Source organism: Pristiophorus japonicus, chromosome 4 (genome assembly GCF_044704955.1).
Source record: "Pristiophorus japonicus isolate sPriJap1 chromosome 4, sPriJap1.hap1, whole genome shotgun sequence".
NCBI classification, from domain to species: Eukaryota; Metazoa; Chordata; class Chondrichthyes; family Pristiophoridae; genus Pristiophorus; species Pristiophorus japonicus.
Genome location: NC_091980.1, coordinates 100,939,751 through 100,957,128, shown reverse-complemented (window position 1 = coordinate 100,957,128; position 17,378 = coordinate 100,939,751). Strand labels below are relative to the sequence as shown.

General features: G+C 44.7%; 1 long non-coding RNA gene across 1 annotated transcript in view; it reads left to right on the top strand.

Annotated features, from left to right (window-relative positions):
* Positions 1–1,202: 1,202 nt before the first annotated feature.
* LOC139262128 (uncharacterized) overlaps positions 1,203–17,378 on the top strand; it is a 160,801-nt gene continuing 144,625 nt past the window's right edge. The window contains exons 1-2 of the long non-coding RNA XR_011592908.1: positions 1,203–1,287; positions 12,374–12,508. This is a non-coding gene — a long non-coding RNA (uncharacterized lncRNA). The remainder of the gene's footprint in view (positions 1,288–12,373; positions 12,509–17,378) is intronic.

The window sequence follows — 17,378 nt, the reverse complement described above, 5'->3', positions numbered from 1 at the left end:
AAGCAAGTGGATGCCTGACATAAGTTCCTTTGAGACTTCCGTAGTAAAGAAAGGGATACACACTTGCAGACATTCGCAGCCGCCCGGCTATGCAAATGACCCAACCCCGGAATGACGGATAGGGTCATTGACCTTGTGTGAGTGCGAGCAAGAATTCCACTCCATCAAATTTTCCCGTGGGAGGAATGCCCCAGGAATGTCCAGGCCTCTGTGTTTAAGTATAGCTATATTATCCACATCATCTTCAAATGCCAGAGCACTGTGAAAATCGGAGCAAGATCCAGAAGAGAGAATGAGTGAATAAGTATGCAAATTTAAACAAAATGCAAATTAAGGTAATAACTTTAATAAGAAAAAAATATTACGATGTGCTTAGGCCTACACATGTGGTTTTGTGAGAAATGTCTTTAGGTACTGATACAAAGGAATTGCAGAAATTTGCATAAGGCATTTTAGTTACTAAGGTGGTACGTCCAGTATATTTTTCCCACGAATAAACTAATTTTGGTACCATGTGGTTGATAAATTTGCACTGAGTGTCGTAACAACAATCATTCAAGCTGATTAATTACTTTTAAAAAAGTATTTTCCTTCTTTTGGGCATCAACAAAAAGCTTGCATTTTTTAAAGAAATATAAATATACTTTAATTGATAACGCTGTCGCAGCTGGTTTTCAGGGCACGATGCACATGCGCCGAAAACCGGCTTTTCCGATCTGTCAAGATTTCTCTAGACAGATCCTCTGCATCCCCAGGAGAAGGACATCCACGCAGGAGAGATTGGGCTATTTGCCCAACCCATGCCCAACAAATGTCCTTCAAACTTTTAAGCCTGGTAAAATCAGGCGCTTTGCTTACTTTTGCCAGAGTAACACTTTTAAAACATATAAAAATTAAATTTAAACACTAATTTTTATATTAAAAACCCTGTCCATTAATGTAAGTTTATTTTTAACCTTATTAAAACATATTTAAAAACATTCCAAAAAGTATTTCTTTTTTCTAAAACATTTAATTATTTTTAATTTCAAATAATTTTAAATATATGAGGGTGTTTTATTTATTTATTATGCTGTGTTTTGGTGTTTTAGGAGACTATTCTCATTGATGGTAATGGGAACTCGTATAAACGGAGTTCCTATTTTTATCAATGAGAATACTGCATGGTGATTGGTGGTCCAGGCCCACGTGACTCCAGCATGTACGTACCTGAAAGACATCTTCCCATGCGCTGCGCAGTGAATCTAGGCCTCCGACCGGGATCCTACATTCCTCCGGGACCACCAGGTACTTTCGTAGATTTTTTTCGGGTCAGAGGCTTTCAAATGAAGGTCGCCTCTGACTGCAATTTTCCCCCCAATATCAACAGGTTTCTGATAACGCATTATGGTTCAGCAATGAAAATCAGCTGCACAGAAATGTTGCACACTTCCCTTTTTATCTGGTTATTTATTAACCATGCAGTGTTCATTTTATGATACAGCCACAATTCCTAAGAGCTGGATAGCATGCATCACTCACATAGGTTTTAATGCAAGCAATCATTTAATTATTGTTCTTTAATCAATTGAAATTAAAGTTGTCTCAGAGCACACAGGGAATAAGATGATTAATAAAGCATGTGATACACAAATAGAAGTATTATGAATGATTGCGTGCATTTTTTTGTACAATTGTCACCAAGATGTTGTGGAGCGAATTGTGAAACATATATACTGGATTAATAACTGATAAATGATGCATCACTCAGAGCCTTTCGCAAAGGATTTGCTTTACATCTAATTGAATCGTGGGCTGAATTATCATGTAATGAGCTTCTGAGTACTGGACCCTCCCACACACCTGGTCATGGTGCATAAAAGTAACATTTCTAATTTCTCACACAGCTGCAAACCCAGTTGTGAGCACACAGAAAAGAAGTAGATTGTTTTTGTTTATTTTTTAAATAAGATCTCCAGTGTAGCTTTTATAATCATATTCTATTCCTTATATTCCATTAGCAGGGCAGCAGCAATGGTGAACATGTGATAAGATGAGAGCTCTTTCCAAAAATATACAATATGATTTGAATACGGATTTCTAAAAAGAAATATCAATCCTGTTAAAGATGTTTAACTTTGACCTTTATCATCAGCAATTCTTTCATGTCAGTACCTAGTTACGAATGCGGGATAACTATTTGTAAGTCTCCCTTCTGCTCATGTGCAGAAGCAAGGGTTAGGACAAATATCACCGACTCTGCCCCCCCACCAGCGCAATTCTCACTAACCCTTTTCTGCGCAATCCTCCGATCCATCCAGAAGCAGCCCGAGGCCTGAGCAGTCGAACACATCCACCAAGCCTCCGAGCCACCCACAGCGCCGAGCTCTGAGCCTCCGACCGGGCCCTGAGCTACCCACAGCGCTACAAGCCCCGAGCAGGCCGCGGGCCCTGAGCCACCTAGGGGAGAGAGAGCCTGGGGGGGTGGGGAGGGGGGTACGGTCATGCACTTTGTGCCTTGCGCTTGGGTAAGGGTCTTTAGCTGGGGGAGGGATGCACTTGCGCTGGGATAAGGGACTACGGCTGGAGCTTGGCTGAGGGAGTCTGCACATGTGCTGGGGTAAGGGACTTTAGCTGGCGGAGGCACTTTGGCTGAGGGGAGGGATGCACTTGTGCTGGGGTAAGGGACATTGGCTGGAACTTGGTGGCTTTTAGGGGGATCTATCCTCTCTGGCTTCTGAAGTCAAAATGGATCGAATTACAAATTGGAAAGTCAGCCAGAACTTGGGCTGGGCAGTTCCAGTTACACATTCCAGAGGAACTTCAGGCTTATCCTCCAAGGGGACCAATTGGCAATAGAGCATGTGATAATGGAGAGCCAATCAGAGAAATGGCTGCTTTTCAGTTAGTACAAATAAGCACATCTTTACTAATGTCCCTACTTCTAAATCGACTCTAGTTGTATAGAATGCACGTATTCCACTTCTCAGATTAGGGAGACAACTGATGCTTACCCTCCCAAAAGCTTTGTGGGGGAGGGGGGAACTCCTACAATTTCTGCCATGCTGTTATCTGTCCTCACTCTTAACAGTATTTTGACCTTCAATAGTTTCATTTAAAAAAATAGATTTTGTCCACTATAAACCTAAAGAATAAAATGTCCTACCTTTTTACTGTCAATTTGTTTCTATTTTTAAATTTTCATCCTGGATCATTCTTCTAGCATCCCTCTTTCTATCGCTCTTTCTCTCTTTCTTCATTTGACCATCTATTAATTCTATATTAATTGGCTATTTCTTTATGAAGTAAAGTCTATTTGCCCCCTCTGCAAAATCTGTTCTTCAGTAGATTCAGTTTTTGTTTAGTACTCTCTTTTCCAGTATTAGTTGCACATTTCCCTCCCATGTGGATCTTTGTGGCTTTTGTACCATTACTGTTGAAGCCTGGTAATTTGTTTTATTACCCTGTGTTTTAATACCACAGTGTCTGTGCCTCAATATCAAAGATAATAACATTATAATTACAGGCAGTTAAATGTTTCCTCGCTTCCAAATTTTCTACAGATTCAACCTCACTGTTAAATATTGGATCTTGAACTCCCATTTCTTCTTTTGACATGCTGTCTCAAGAAGTAGCTTTGCATGAGTTCCAGTAAGTTAGATAGTTCCCCACTGTCATCCTCTTTAATGCATACTTCTACTATCCCAGATGCATATCATGCCCAATCAAATAATTCAGCTTCCATTTTCTTCTGTCTTACTTATAGCAATTCAAATTATCACCTGATAATTAAGTTACAATCCTCCCCTTGTACTGCGTATGATAAAAGATGCGTCTATTTGTACTAACTGAAATGCAGCCGTTTCTCTGATTGGCTCTCCAGACCTATTGCTGATTGGTCCCCTTGGAGGATAAGCCACACCCTGAAGTTCCTCTGGAATGTGTAACTGGAACCGCCCAACCCAAGTTCTGAGTGAATTTCCAATTTTTAATTCGATCCATTTTGCCTTCAGAAGCCACAGAGGATAGATCTCCCCAAAAGCCACCAAGTTCCAACCGAAGTCCATTACCCCAGTATAAGTCCATCCCTCCCTCAGCTGAAGTCCATTACCACAGCAATCCCTCCGCCAGCTGAAGACCCTTACCCAAGAGCAAGACATTACCTCCCCCCTCCCACCTTCCCCCCCCTCTCCACCACCATAGATGGAGCATTATGTGTGGATTGATAACATGTTTATTGGGTATGAAGTGAATAGTGAGTGTCGTGACTTCTGGATTTTATCAACACAAACGATGCTTGCATGCACCAGGGGATAGGAAGAACATGATCTATCTTCTCCGAGTTCCCTCTCTCGCCTCCGATCCCCCTCCACCTGTGTCTCTCTCTTCTCTTCCCCCCCCCCAACCCCCTCGCGTCAAGGCTCTCTCTCTCTTCCCTCCCCCACAAAAGCTCTCTCCCCCCCCAAGCTCTCTTCCCTCCTCCCCCAAGCTCTCTTTCTCCCCCCCCAAAATTCTCTCTCCCCCCCCACAAGTTCTCTCTCTCCCCTCCCCCCAGCTCTCTCTCTCCCCTCCCCGCCCCAACTCTCTCCCCCAAAAGTTCTCTCTCCCTCAAGCTCTCTCCCCCACAAGTTCTCTCTCCCCTCAAGCTCTCTCCCCCACAAGTTCTCTCTCCCCTCAAGCTCTCTCCCCCACAAGTTCTCTCTCCCCTCAAGCTCTCTCCCCCATCCCCTCCACCGCCCCGCCCCCCAAAGCTCACGCTCTCCCCGCCCGCTGTCCTCGGGGCTGTGGGAGGCTCGAGGCCCGCTCGGTGCTTCGGGGGATGCGTTTGGCCACTCAGTGTGGTGTTGGACACATGCGCAGAAAAGGGTTAGTGGGAATTTCGCTGGGTGGGCGGAGTCGGTGATATTTGTCCTAACTCTCGCTTCTGCGCCTGCGGGAGGCGTAGTACAAATAGTTACTCGGTATAATAAATGTGCACGAACAAATTGCCAACTAAAATCATCCCAAAGATTTTGAACATAACAGTGCATTAACACTGTGCTATTAAATTGCAATGGTGTTAAATGTTGAAAGTTTTAATCCATGGATGGTACATTTGTGCACTGTAATAGATATCAGCAGGCAGCCTGAGATAAAGCTGTGTTTTGGTCTGTCAATTCAAATGATACCTGAATAAGGACTGCTAAATATATCTCAAGTGCTTTATGTGTCATTGCTTGCTTCCTGTTTCTTATTCACATCAGCTGAACAGTGAAACTTATGCAGTCAGCATTAATTCAGTGCTGTTTACAATATTCATCAATGATTTAGATGAAGGAATTGAGTGTAATATCTCCAAGTTTGCAGATGACACTAAGCTGGGTGGCGGATTTGAGTATAGAAGCAGGGAGGTCTTACTGCAGTTGTACAGGGCCTTGATCAGGCCTCACCTGGAATATTGTGTTCAATTTTGGTCTCCTAATCTGAGCAAGGATGTTCTTGCTATTGAGGGAGTGCAGCGAAGGTTCACCAGACTGATTCCCGGGATGGCTGAACTGACATATGAGAAGAGACTGGATCGACTGAGCCTGTATTCACTGGAGTTTAGAAGGATGAGAGGGGATCTCATAGAAACATATAAAATTCTGACAGGCCTGGACAGGTTAGATGCAGGAAGAATGTTCCCGATGTTGGGGATGTCCAGAACCAGGGAACATAGTCTTAAGATAAGGGATAGGCCATTTAGGACTGAAATGAGGAGGAACTTCTTCACTCAGAGAGTTGTTAACCTGTGGAATTCTCGACTGCAGAGAGTTGTTGATGCCAGTTCGTTGGATATATTCAAGAGGGGGTTAAATATGGTCCTTACAGCTAAAGGGATCAAGGGGTATGGAGAGAAAGCAGGAAAGTGGTACTGAGGTGATGATCAGGCATGATCTTATTGAATGGTGGTGCAGGCTCGAAGGGCCGAATGGCCTACTCCTGCACCTATTTTCTATGTTTCTATGTTTAGAAACAAGAATGCTTCTGCCTCTTTACTTTAGATGTTATTTACTGTAATGTAATTGCATAGTGTATTTCCTGTACATAGAAAGCAAGCACTGTACCAAAAACATATTAGTTTTTCTCATCTACATGTTGCTCATTGACGACGTCATTCGGAAACACAGTATTAGTTTCCACATGTATGCTGATGACACTCAGCTCTACCTCACTACCCACTTAGCTCGACGCCTCTACAGTCTCTAAATTGCCAAACTGCGTGTCCGACATCCAGTTCTGGATGAGCAGAAATTTTCTCCAATTGAATGTCGGGAAAACCGAAGCCAACGGAGCTGATCGAGCGTGGTCAATGCTTTGATGCTGGGGAGGTTGGCCTTCTATTGTGATGACTGCAGATGGCCTTGGAGTGCTGCAGATTGCACCATCGCAGTGTGGGCTGGCTGGCTGACAGGTAACATCAAGGGCACTATGGTGTGGCAGGGGTGAAACATAGAAACATAGAAATTTACAGTGCAGAAGGAGATAATTTTGGCCCATCGTGTCCATGCCGGTCGACAAAGAGCCGCACGGCTCTTGGTCAGCAGCCCCAAAGGTTACATATAAACCTATGAACAATGACGGAAAGGCAAAGAGCACCCAGCCCAACTAGTCCGCCTCACACAACTGCGACAACCCTTAAACTGAAACATTCTACACTCGACCCCAACCGCAGCCATGTGATCTCTTGGGAGGGGCAAAAACCAGATAAAAACCCAGGCAATTTTAGGGAGAAAAAATCTGGAAAAATTCCTCTCTGCCCCATCCAAGCGATCGAAACTAGTCCAGGAGATCACCCGGGCCGTATTCTATTCCCTGCAGTGTTTACCATTATATCTGCGCCCTTCCAGCTTAATCCCAATTACCAGCTCTAGGTCTGTAACTGTGCAGGTTACTCTTAAAAGTGGTGAGGGTTTCTGCATCCACCACTCTTCCATTCAGCGAGTTCCAGATCCTCACAACCCTCTGTGTAAAGAAGCCCCCCTCAAATCCCCTCCAAACCTTCCACCAACCACCTTAAAGCTATGCCCCCTCGTAATAGACCCTTCCACCAATGGAAATAGACCCTTACAATCCACTATGTCCAGGCCCCTCAATATTTTGTACACCTCAATGGGGTCTCCTCTCAACCTCCTCTGTTCCAATGAGAACAAACCCACCCGATCCAATCTGTCCTGATAACTAAGATTTTCCATTCCAGGCAGCATCCTAGTAAATCTCCTCTGCACCCTCTCTAGTGCAATCACGTCCTTCCTATAATACAGCAACCAGAACTGCACGCAGTACTCCAGCTGTGACCTAACCAAAGTATTATACAATTTAAGCATAACCTCCCTGTTGTTATATTCTATGCCTCGGCCAATAAAGGCAAGCATTCCGTATGCCTTCTTAACCACTTTATCACCCTGGCCTGCTACTTTCAGGGATCTGTGGACAAGCACTCCCTTTGTTCATCTATGCTACACCCTTTCCTTATTAGCCTTCCCAAAGTGCATCACATCACACTTCTCTGAATTAAATTCCATTTGCCACTGCTCTGCTCACCTGACCAGTAGATTGATATCCTCCTGCAGCCCATGACTTTCCTCTTCATTGTCAACCACACAGCCAATTTTAGTGTCGTCTGCAAACTTCTTAATCATACTCCCTATATTCAAATCTAAATCGTTGATATATACCACAAAAAGCAAGGGACCCAGTACTGAGCCCTGCGGAACCCCACTGGAAACATCCTAACATCCTTTCAGTCACAAAAACATCCATCAATCATTACCCTTTGCTTCCTACCTCCAAGCCAATTTTGGATCCAACTTGCCACTTTGCCCTGTATCCCATGGGCTTTAACCTTCAAGACCAATCTACCATGTGGGACCTTATCTAAAGCCTTGATCAAGTCCATATATACTACATCGTATGCACTACCCTCATTGACCCTCTTGGTTACCATCTCAAAAAATTCAATCAGGTTAGTCAAACACGATCTTCCCTTAACAAATCCGTGCTAACTGTCCCTAATTAATCCTTGCCTTTCCAAATGTAGATTTATCCTGTCTTTCAGGATTTTTTCTAATAATTTTCCCATCACTGAGGTTAGGCTGACAGGCTTGTAATTACTCAGCCTATCTCTTTCTCCCTTCTTAAACAAGGATACTACATTAGCAGTCCTCCAATCCTCCGGCACCATGCCCAGATCCAAAGAGTACTGGAAAATGATGGTCAAGGCCTCTGCTATTTCCTCTTTTACTTTTCTCATCCGGGAATGGGGACTTATCTACTTTCAAAGCTGCTAAACCCCTTAATACTTCCTCTCTCACTATATTTATTTCATCCAGAATATCACACTCCTCCTCAATAGCAGTATCTGCATTGTCCCTTTCCTTTGTGAAAACAGATGCAAAGTATTCGTTAAGAACCCTACCAACATCTTCCGCCTCCACACAAAGATTATCCTCATGGTCTCTAACAGGCCCTACCCTTTCTTTAGTTACCCTCTTACTCTTAATATATTTATAGAACATCTTTGGATTTCCCTTAATTTTACTAGCCAAGAATTTTTTATGCTCTCTCATAGCATTCCTAATATCCTTTTTAATTTTGTCTCTTAACTTTCTATATTCCTCTAAAGATTCTATAGTATTTAGCCGTTGGTATATGACATAAGCGTCCCTTATTTCTTTATCCTTCCCGTAAGTCCCTAGACATCCAGGGGGCTCTAGAATTATTATTCCTAACCTTTTTCTTTAAGGGCACATGTTTGGCCGGAGCCTTCCGGATCTCCTCCTTGAATGCCTCCCACTGTTCCGACACTGATTTACCCACAAGTAGCTGCTTCCAGTCCACTGTGGCCAAATCACTCCTTAACTTAGCAAAATTAGCTTTTCCCCAATTCAGAAGTTTTATTCCAGGCCTATCCTTGTCCTTATCCATAACCAACTTGAATCTGACTGAATTATGGTCACTGGCACCCAAGTGTTCTCCCACTAATACCCCTTCAACCTGCCCAGTTTCATTACCCAAAACTAAATCCAAGACCGCCCCCTCTCGTGTTGCTCCCAGTCCTGCGGGCTCTAGTCGCAGTCCCCCTCAGAATAAGGGGCCGCACATTTAAAACTGAGATGAGGAGGAATTTCTTCTCTCAGAGGGTTGTAAATCTGTGGAATTCTCTGCACCAGAGAGCTGTGGAGGCTGGGTCATTGAATATAATTAAGGCAGAGAGAGATAGATTTTTGAGCGATAAGGTAATAAAGGGTTATGGGGAGCGGGCAGGGAAGCGGAGCTGAGTCCATGATCAGATCAGCCATGATCTTATTAAATGACGGAGCAGGCTCGAGGGACCAAATGGCCTACTCCTGCTCCTATTTCTTATGTTCTTATGTTCTTAACATCACATGGGCATGAAGCAGAGGCAGCTAAGGGGACAAGTTTCTCACAGAGGGAGGAGGAAGCAGAAGAGAAAAAAACAGAAGAGGAGGAAGTGGGTGGAAGGAAGCTTTCTGGCCGGGATATCCAGAATCGAATAATTCGCCTGCGGTACCTGTACAATCCCAATTCCCCTTTCATCATTTGTTCCACACCTTACCTTCCCTCTGTTACTGACCATCACAACGTCCTATTGGCCACAATACTGAAATAAAATGCACCACAAAGAAAACTTTCCAATACAATGTTATCTATATATGCATCCAATATTATATCAACATGGTCTTGCAGGATCACCTTGAGGAGTTGATGGGCTGGGAGTAAGAAATCAAGTGATGGTGTTTCTTTTACTTCTTCACTCTCCTCTCCCTTTTCATGGTCAGCCACTGGTTGGGCCAGCTGGATTTCTTGGGTGTTTGAATTGAGGAAGGCACAAGAGTAGGTTTGGGTGAGGGAAAGAGCTAAAGCAAGAGCTGCATGCTTACACTATGTGCAGCTTGTAAATCAGAAGATTTTGTGGGGTGAAGGGGAAGGGGGATGTGAGAAACATAGAAACATAGAAAATAGGTGCAGGAGTAGGCCATTCAGCCCTTCTAGCCTGCACCGCCATTCAATGAGTTCATGGCTGAACATGAAACTTCAGTACCCCCTTCCTGCTTTCTCGCCATAACCCTTGATCCCCCGAGTAGTAAGGACTTCATCTAACTCCCTTTTGAATATATTTAGTGAATTGGCCTCAACTACTTTCTGTGGTAGAGAATTCCACAGGTTCACCACTCTCTGGGTGAAGAAGTTTCTCCTCATCTCGGTCCTAAATGGCTTACCCCTTATCCTCAGACTGTGACCCCTGGTTCTGGACTTCCCCAACATTGGGAACATTCTTTCTGCATCTAACCTGTCTAAACCCGTCAGAATTTTAAACGTTTCTATGAGATCCCCTCTCATTCTTCTGAACTCCAGTGAATACAAGCCCAGTTGATCCAATCTTTCTTGATAGGTCAGTCCCGCCATCCCGGGAATCAGTCTGGTGAACCTTCGCTGCACTCCCTCAATAGCAAGAATGTCCTTCCTCAAGTTAGGAGACCAAAACTGTACACAATACTCCAGGTGTGGCCTCACCAAGGCCCTGTACAACTGTAGCAACACCTCCCTGCCCCTGTATTCAAATCCCCTCGCTATGAAGGCCAACATGCCATTTGCTTTCTTAACCGCCTGCTGTACCTGCATGCCAACCTTCAATGACTGATGTACCGTGACACCCAGGTCTCGTTGCACCTTCCCTTTTCCTAATCTGTCACCATTCAGATAATAGTCTGTCTCTCTGTTTTTACCACCAAAGTGGATAACCTCACATTTATCCACATTATACTTCATCTGCCATGCATTTGCCCACTCACCTAACCTATCCAAGTCACTCTGCAGCCTAATAGCATCCTCCTCGCAGCTCACACTGCCACCCAACTTAGTATCATCTGCAAATTTGGAGATACTGCATTTAATCCCCTCGTCTAAGTCATTAATGTACAATGTAAACAGCTGGGGCCCCAGCACAGAACCTTGCGGCACTCCACTAGTCACTGCCTGCCATTCTGAAAAGTACCCGTTTACTCCTACTCTTTGCTTCCTGTCTGACAACCAGTTCTCAATCCACATCAGCACACTACCCCCAATCCCATGTGCTTTAACTTTGCACATTAATCTCTTGTGTGGGACCTTGTCGAAAGCCTTCTGAAAGTCCAAATATACCACATCAACTGGTTCTCCTTTGTCCACTTTACTGGAAACATCCTCAAAAAATTCCAGAAGATTTGTCAAGCATGATTTCCCTTTCACAAATCCATGCTGACTTGGACCTATCATGTCACCATTTTCCAGATGCACTGCTATGACATCCTTAATAATTGATTCCATCATTTTACCCACTACTGAGGTCAGGCTGACCAGTCTATAATTCCCTGTTTTCTCTCTCCCTCCTTTTTTAAAAAGTGGGGTTACATTGGCTACCCTCCACTCCATAGGAACTGATCCAGAGTCAATGGAATGTTGGAAAATGACTGTCAATGCATCCGCTATTTCCAAGGCCACCTCCTTAAGTACTCTAGGATGCAATCCATCAGGCCCTGGGGATTTATCGGCCTTCAATCCCATCAATTTCCCCAAAACAATTTCCCGACTAATAAAGATTTCCCTCAGTTCCCCCTCCTTACTAGACCCTCTGACCCCTTTTATATCCGGAAGGAGGATAAGATATGAGGGTACCAGTATCTTGTATTCTTTCAGCCCCGCCGCTGGCCAAGGGCTCAGCCATGCCTCTGCCAACAATGGTCAGTGCTGTCTCCTCCAAGGGGGTGAGGTGAAGCTAGGAATGTGAGGTGTGCCTCATATTTGGTAGAGATTATTGGTAGGTGAGTGATGTGGGGCGGAGGGGTTGGGGGGAGATTGAGCAGTGTATGAGGCTAGTGGTGCAGTTGGTAGGAGATGGCTTTTGAAGATGCATTCACTGACCTTGACCAGTCGTCTGAGGTCATGAAACTTCCTTGGGCACTAGAGCCAGGTCCTCGGGGCGACATTGCTGGCAGCGACAGCCTTGGCGATCTGGGCATACATCCTTTTTTCTGGAGTGCCTCCTGGCCCCCTATGGGTAGAAGACCTCCTTCATAAAGCTGGAGTGTTGCATGCGAGACCTTGGGTGTGCTTTCCCTAGACTGTTGCGCCATTTGTGTTCGTGCTGAAGCACTTTTAGTATTTTTTATGTATAGACTGCTTAGCCGTGAAATTCAGAGGTGTAGCATCAGTCGTTAAGGCCAATTTTGCTGAAAAAATGCCGGTTGCCTTGCTTCTACCAGCTTCCGGGGCAGAAAGCGGCGGTCGCCATTTTATCATTGCCGTGCTCGCCGCCCACATTAAAATGATGCAGATAGGGACATTAATCAGTGTGCAATATCTGAATTAACAGATGATCTGTGATTTTGGACATCGCCGCTCTTGATACCACTGTCTCCAAACCACACACGGAAGAACGTGTGGGTGTGGGCAGCAGTACAACAGAGACACTGCCAGCACTTCTTAAAGGGACACACACATCTTTCCGGTAAGTTTAGATTTTTGCTTTGAACATTTTTTTACATTTTATTGGAGTAATGGCTTGATGCAATACATTTAAACAGTTGTTAAAGTGTGCAGGGACTGCTGCTGGACTGCTGCAAAGCCTCTGAGAACACCACTTAGAAATATAGAAACATAGAAATTTACAGCGCAGAAGGAGACCATTTCGGCCCATCGTGTCCACGCTGGCTGACAAAGAGCCGTACGGCCCTCAGTCAGCAGCCCTGGTTAAATATAAAACTATGAACAATGACGGAAAGGCAAAGAGCACCCAGCCCAACCAGTCCACCTCACACAACTGCGACACCCCTTAAACTGAAACATTCTACACTCCACCCCAACCGGAGCCATGTGATCTCCTGGGAGGGGCAAAAACCAGATAAAAACCCGGGCTAATTTAGGGAGAAAAAAATCTGGGAAAATTCCTATCCGACCCATCCAGGCGATCGAAACTAGTCCAGGAGATCAACCTGGCCAAATTCGATTCCCTGCAGTACTTACCATTATATCTGCACCGGCCAACAAATGGTCATCTAGTCTATTCCCAATTACCAGCTCTCGGTCTGTAACCCTGCAGGTTACGACAATTTAAGTGCCCGCAACCATCTCTTAAAAGTGATGAGGGTTTCTGCATCCACCACTCTTCCAGGCAGCGAGTTCCAGATCCCCACAATGCTCTGCGTAAACAAACCACCCCTCAAATCCCCTCTAAACATTCCACCAACCAGTTTAAAACCATGCCTCCTCATAATAGACCCCTCCACCAATGGAAAAAGGCTCTTACTATCCACTAAGTCCAGGCCTCTCAATATTTTGTACACCTCAATGAGATCTCCTCTTAATCTCTTCTGTTCCAATGAGAACAAACCCAGCCTATCCAATCTGTCCTCATAACTAAGATTCTCTATTCAAGGCAGCATCCTAGTAAATCTCCTCTGCACCCACTCTAGTGCAATCACGTCCTTCCTATAATACAGCGACCAGAACTGCACGCAGTGCTCCAGCTGTGGCCTAACCAAAGTATTATACAATTTAAGCATAACCTCCCTGCTCTTATATTCTATGCCTCGGCCAAGGCAAGCATTCCGTATGCCTTCTTAACCACCTTATCAACCTGGCCTGCTACTTTCAGGGATCTGTGGACAAGCACTCCAAGGTTCCTTTGTTCATCTATACTATTAAGTGGCCTACCACTTAATACACCCTTTCCTTTTTAGCCCTCCCAAAGTGCATCACCTCACACTTCTCTGAATTAAATTTCACTTGCCACTGCTCTGCCCACCTCACCGGTAGATTGATATCCTCCTGCAGCCCATGACTTTCCTCTTCATTATCAACCACACAGCCAATTCTACTGTCATCTGCAAACTTCTTAATCATACTCCCTATATTCAAATCTAAATCGTTGATATATACCACAAAAAGCAAGGGACCCAGTACTGAGCCCTGCGGAACCCCACTGGAAACATCTTTCCAGTCACAAAAACATCCATCAATCATTACCCTTTGCTTCCTACCTCCAAGCCAATTTTGGATCCAACTTGCCACTTTGCCTTGGATCCCGTGGGCTTTAACCTTCGTGACCGTGACGATGTGGAACCTTATCAAAAGCTTTGCTAAAGTCTATATACACTACATCATACGCACTACCCTCATCGACCCTCTTGGTTACCACCTCAAAAAATTCAATCAGTTTAGTCAAACACAACCTTCCCTTAACAAATCCGTGCTGACTGTCCCTAGTTAATCCTTGCCTTTCCAAATGTAGATTTATCCTGTCTTTCAGGATTTTTTCCAATAATTTTCCCACTACTGAGGTTAGGCTGACAGGCCTGTAATTACTTGGCTTATCCCTTTCTCCCTTCTAAAACAAGGATTATACATGAGCAATCCTCCAATCCTCTGGCACCATGCCCAAATCCAAAGAGGACTGGAAAATGATGGTCAAGGCCTCTGCTTTTTCCTCTGTTACGTCGCTCAACAGCCTGGGATGCATTTCATCCGGGAATGGGAAGTTATCTACTTTCAAAACTGCTAACCCCCTTAATACTTCTTCTCTCACTATATTTATTTCATCCAGAATATCACACTCCTCCTCAATAGCAGTATCTGCATTGCCCCTTTCCTTTGTGAAAACAGATGCAAAGTATTCATTAAGAACCCTACCAACATCTTCCGCCTCCACACAAAGATTACCCTCATGGTCTCTAATAGGCCCTACCCTTTCTTTAGTTACCCTCTTACTCTTAATATATTTATAGAACATCTTTGGGTTTTCCTTAATTTTACTGGCCAAGAATTTCTCGTGCTCTCTCTTAGAATTTCTAATATCCTTTTTAATTTTGTCTCTTAACTTTCTATATTTCTCTAAAGATTCTATATATTTAGCCGTTGGTATATGGCATAAGCGTCCCTTTTTTTCTTTATCCTTCCCTGTGAGTCCCTAGACATCCAAGGGGCCCTAGAATTATTTTCCCAGCCTTTTTCTTTATGGGCAAATGTTTGGCCGGAGCCTTCCGGATATCCTCTTTGAATGCCTCCCACTGTTCCGACACTGATTTACCCACAAGTAGCTGTTTCCAGTCCACCAAGGCCAAATCACTCCTTAACTTAGCAAAATTAGCTTTTCCCCAATTTGGAAGTTTTATTCCAGGCCTATTCTTGTCCTTATCCATAACCAACTTGAATCTGACTGAATTATGGTCACTGACACCCAAGTGCTCTCCCACTAATACCCCTTCAACCTGCCATTCCCCAAAATTAAATCCAAGACCGCTCCCTCTCATGTTGGGCTTGCTACATACTGACTAAAAAAGTTCTCTTGAATGCATATCAAGAATTCCGCACCCTCTATACCTTCACACTAAATTTGTCCCAATCAATATTTGGATAGTTAAAATCCCCTACTATTACTACCCTATGGTTTTTGGACTTCACAGCAATTTGCCTACATATTTGCTCCTCTATCTCCCTCCCACTGTTTGGGGGTCTATAATACACGCCCAGAAGTGTGATTGCCCCTTTTTTATTTTTCAATTCGACCCGTATCGCCTCATTTGATGATCCCTCTAATATATCATCCTTCCTCACTGCTGTAATAGTTTCTTTAATCAGTAACCGTGATACCCCCCCCCCCTTTTACCCCCTCTCTATCTTGTCTAAAAATCCTTCAGCCAGGAATATTGATCTGCCAAACCTGCCCCTCTTTCAGCCATGTTTCTGTAATGGCTATATTGTCAAACTCCCAAGTTTCTATCTGTGCACTTTGCTCATCCGCCTTATTCTCTATGCTCCTTGCATTAAATTATGTACCATTCAGCACAGGAAGAGCTCCTTGCTTACTACATACTAAGCCCTGTTTCCTCTGCCTTACATGAAAGCATGAATTCTTTCATCTTGAGAGGATAGCAGATTTGTACTCCATGGAGCCGCAGCCACTCTCCCAAGGCAGTGCCTCAGCAATCCTAGTAATCTGTTGAAGAACAGATTGTTGGAGTGCTGTGTCGCACTAGAAGCCCCTTTGAAGACTGGTAGCCAGAGTCATGATGGCAGCAGTCTGAGCTTGCATGGCAGTAGACTGAGCTTGCATGGCAGTAGTCTGAGCTTGCATGGCAGTAGTCTGAGCTTGCATGGCAGTAGACTGAGCTTGCATGGCAGTAGTCTGAGCTTGCATGGCAGCATTCTGAGCTTGCATGGCAGTAGTCTGAGCTTGCATGGCAGCAGTCTGAGCTTGCATGGCAGTAGACTGAGCTTGCATGGCAGTAGTCTGAGCTTGCATGGCAGCATTCTAAGCTTGCATGGCAGCATTCTGAGCTTGCATGACAACTGTTTGTGATTGTCTGAGCTTCCACTGCAGCACTCAGACTTTAGACGGAAGCTACTTATGCTGCAATGCAAACTGAGACATTGGCCATCAAATGTTGCATCATGGTGGGTTCCATAATTGTGCTGATGGAGGTGACCACCTGTTCTGCTGGAAAGGATGAGCTCCAAGCTCTGCGCAAAGCGCTGTGCCATGTTGTTGCTGGACTTCTCCATGCAGCTTGACATTGAGCACAAGCTTTCTGACAGGGTTTCCAGTGCACCAAGCATTTGGATGTGTACACCCATCAGCCTTCTTCTGTAGCCTGGCCCATTGATGTCCTCATCTGCGTCCTCTGCTGCAGAGCTAGTGTGCGACCACGCCCTCCAGCGAGTTGGCACCCACGTTATCCTTTCCACCCGACCTGGCTCCTGCACAGTTCTACCTAGTATCTCAGCACGTGCAGATCCCTCCTTTATCCTACCTTGTAAAATAATCGCAGGGTCAGTAGCTGAGCTGACGGCTGCGATTGGGAGATTGAGTGTCGGTATCTCTTCATCTTCACTTTCTCCTTCCTCTTCCTCCACTGCCTGGGCAGGTTCCAGTTCTTGAGTATCAGAAATGAAAACGGGGCAGGGGTTGGGTTGTGGTGATAGGGAAGGAGAAAGTAAAATAATACACACCTACACCACCTGCAGCTTCTCAGTTCGAAGAGATTGAAGGATGAGGGAGAAGTGAGATGAGAGAAGGAGGATTAGGTATGTGAATACCCTCATCATCAAACACTTGAGCCCATCGTGACCACGGTCTCAGTGATGCCCCATCCTGTGATGGCCAGCACTTACTCCTCCATGGGGTTAAAACATGCAGGAGCGCTTATCCTCCTTCAGTTCATTCTTGCTGCCTCCTGTTATGAGTCACTTTCTCCTGCAAAAAAGAGGGAAGTTTGTCAGTGAGTGTTATGCAATATGTGGTGATGTGGCTGTCATGGTTGAATAACTGCCAGGGTGTGCAAGCTGTAAGTGTGAGGCTTGCAACATTGCTAAGTGTGTGA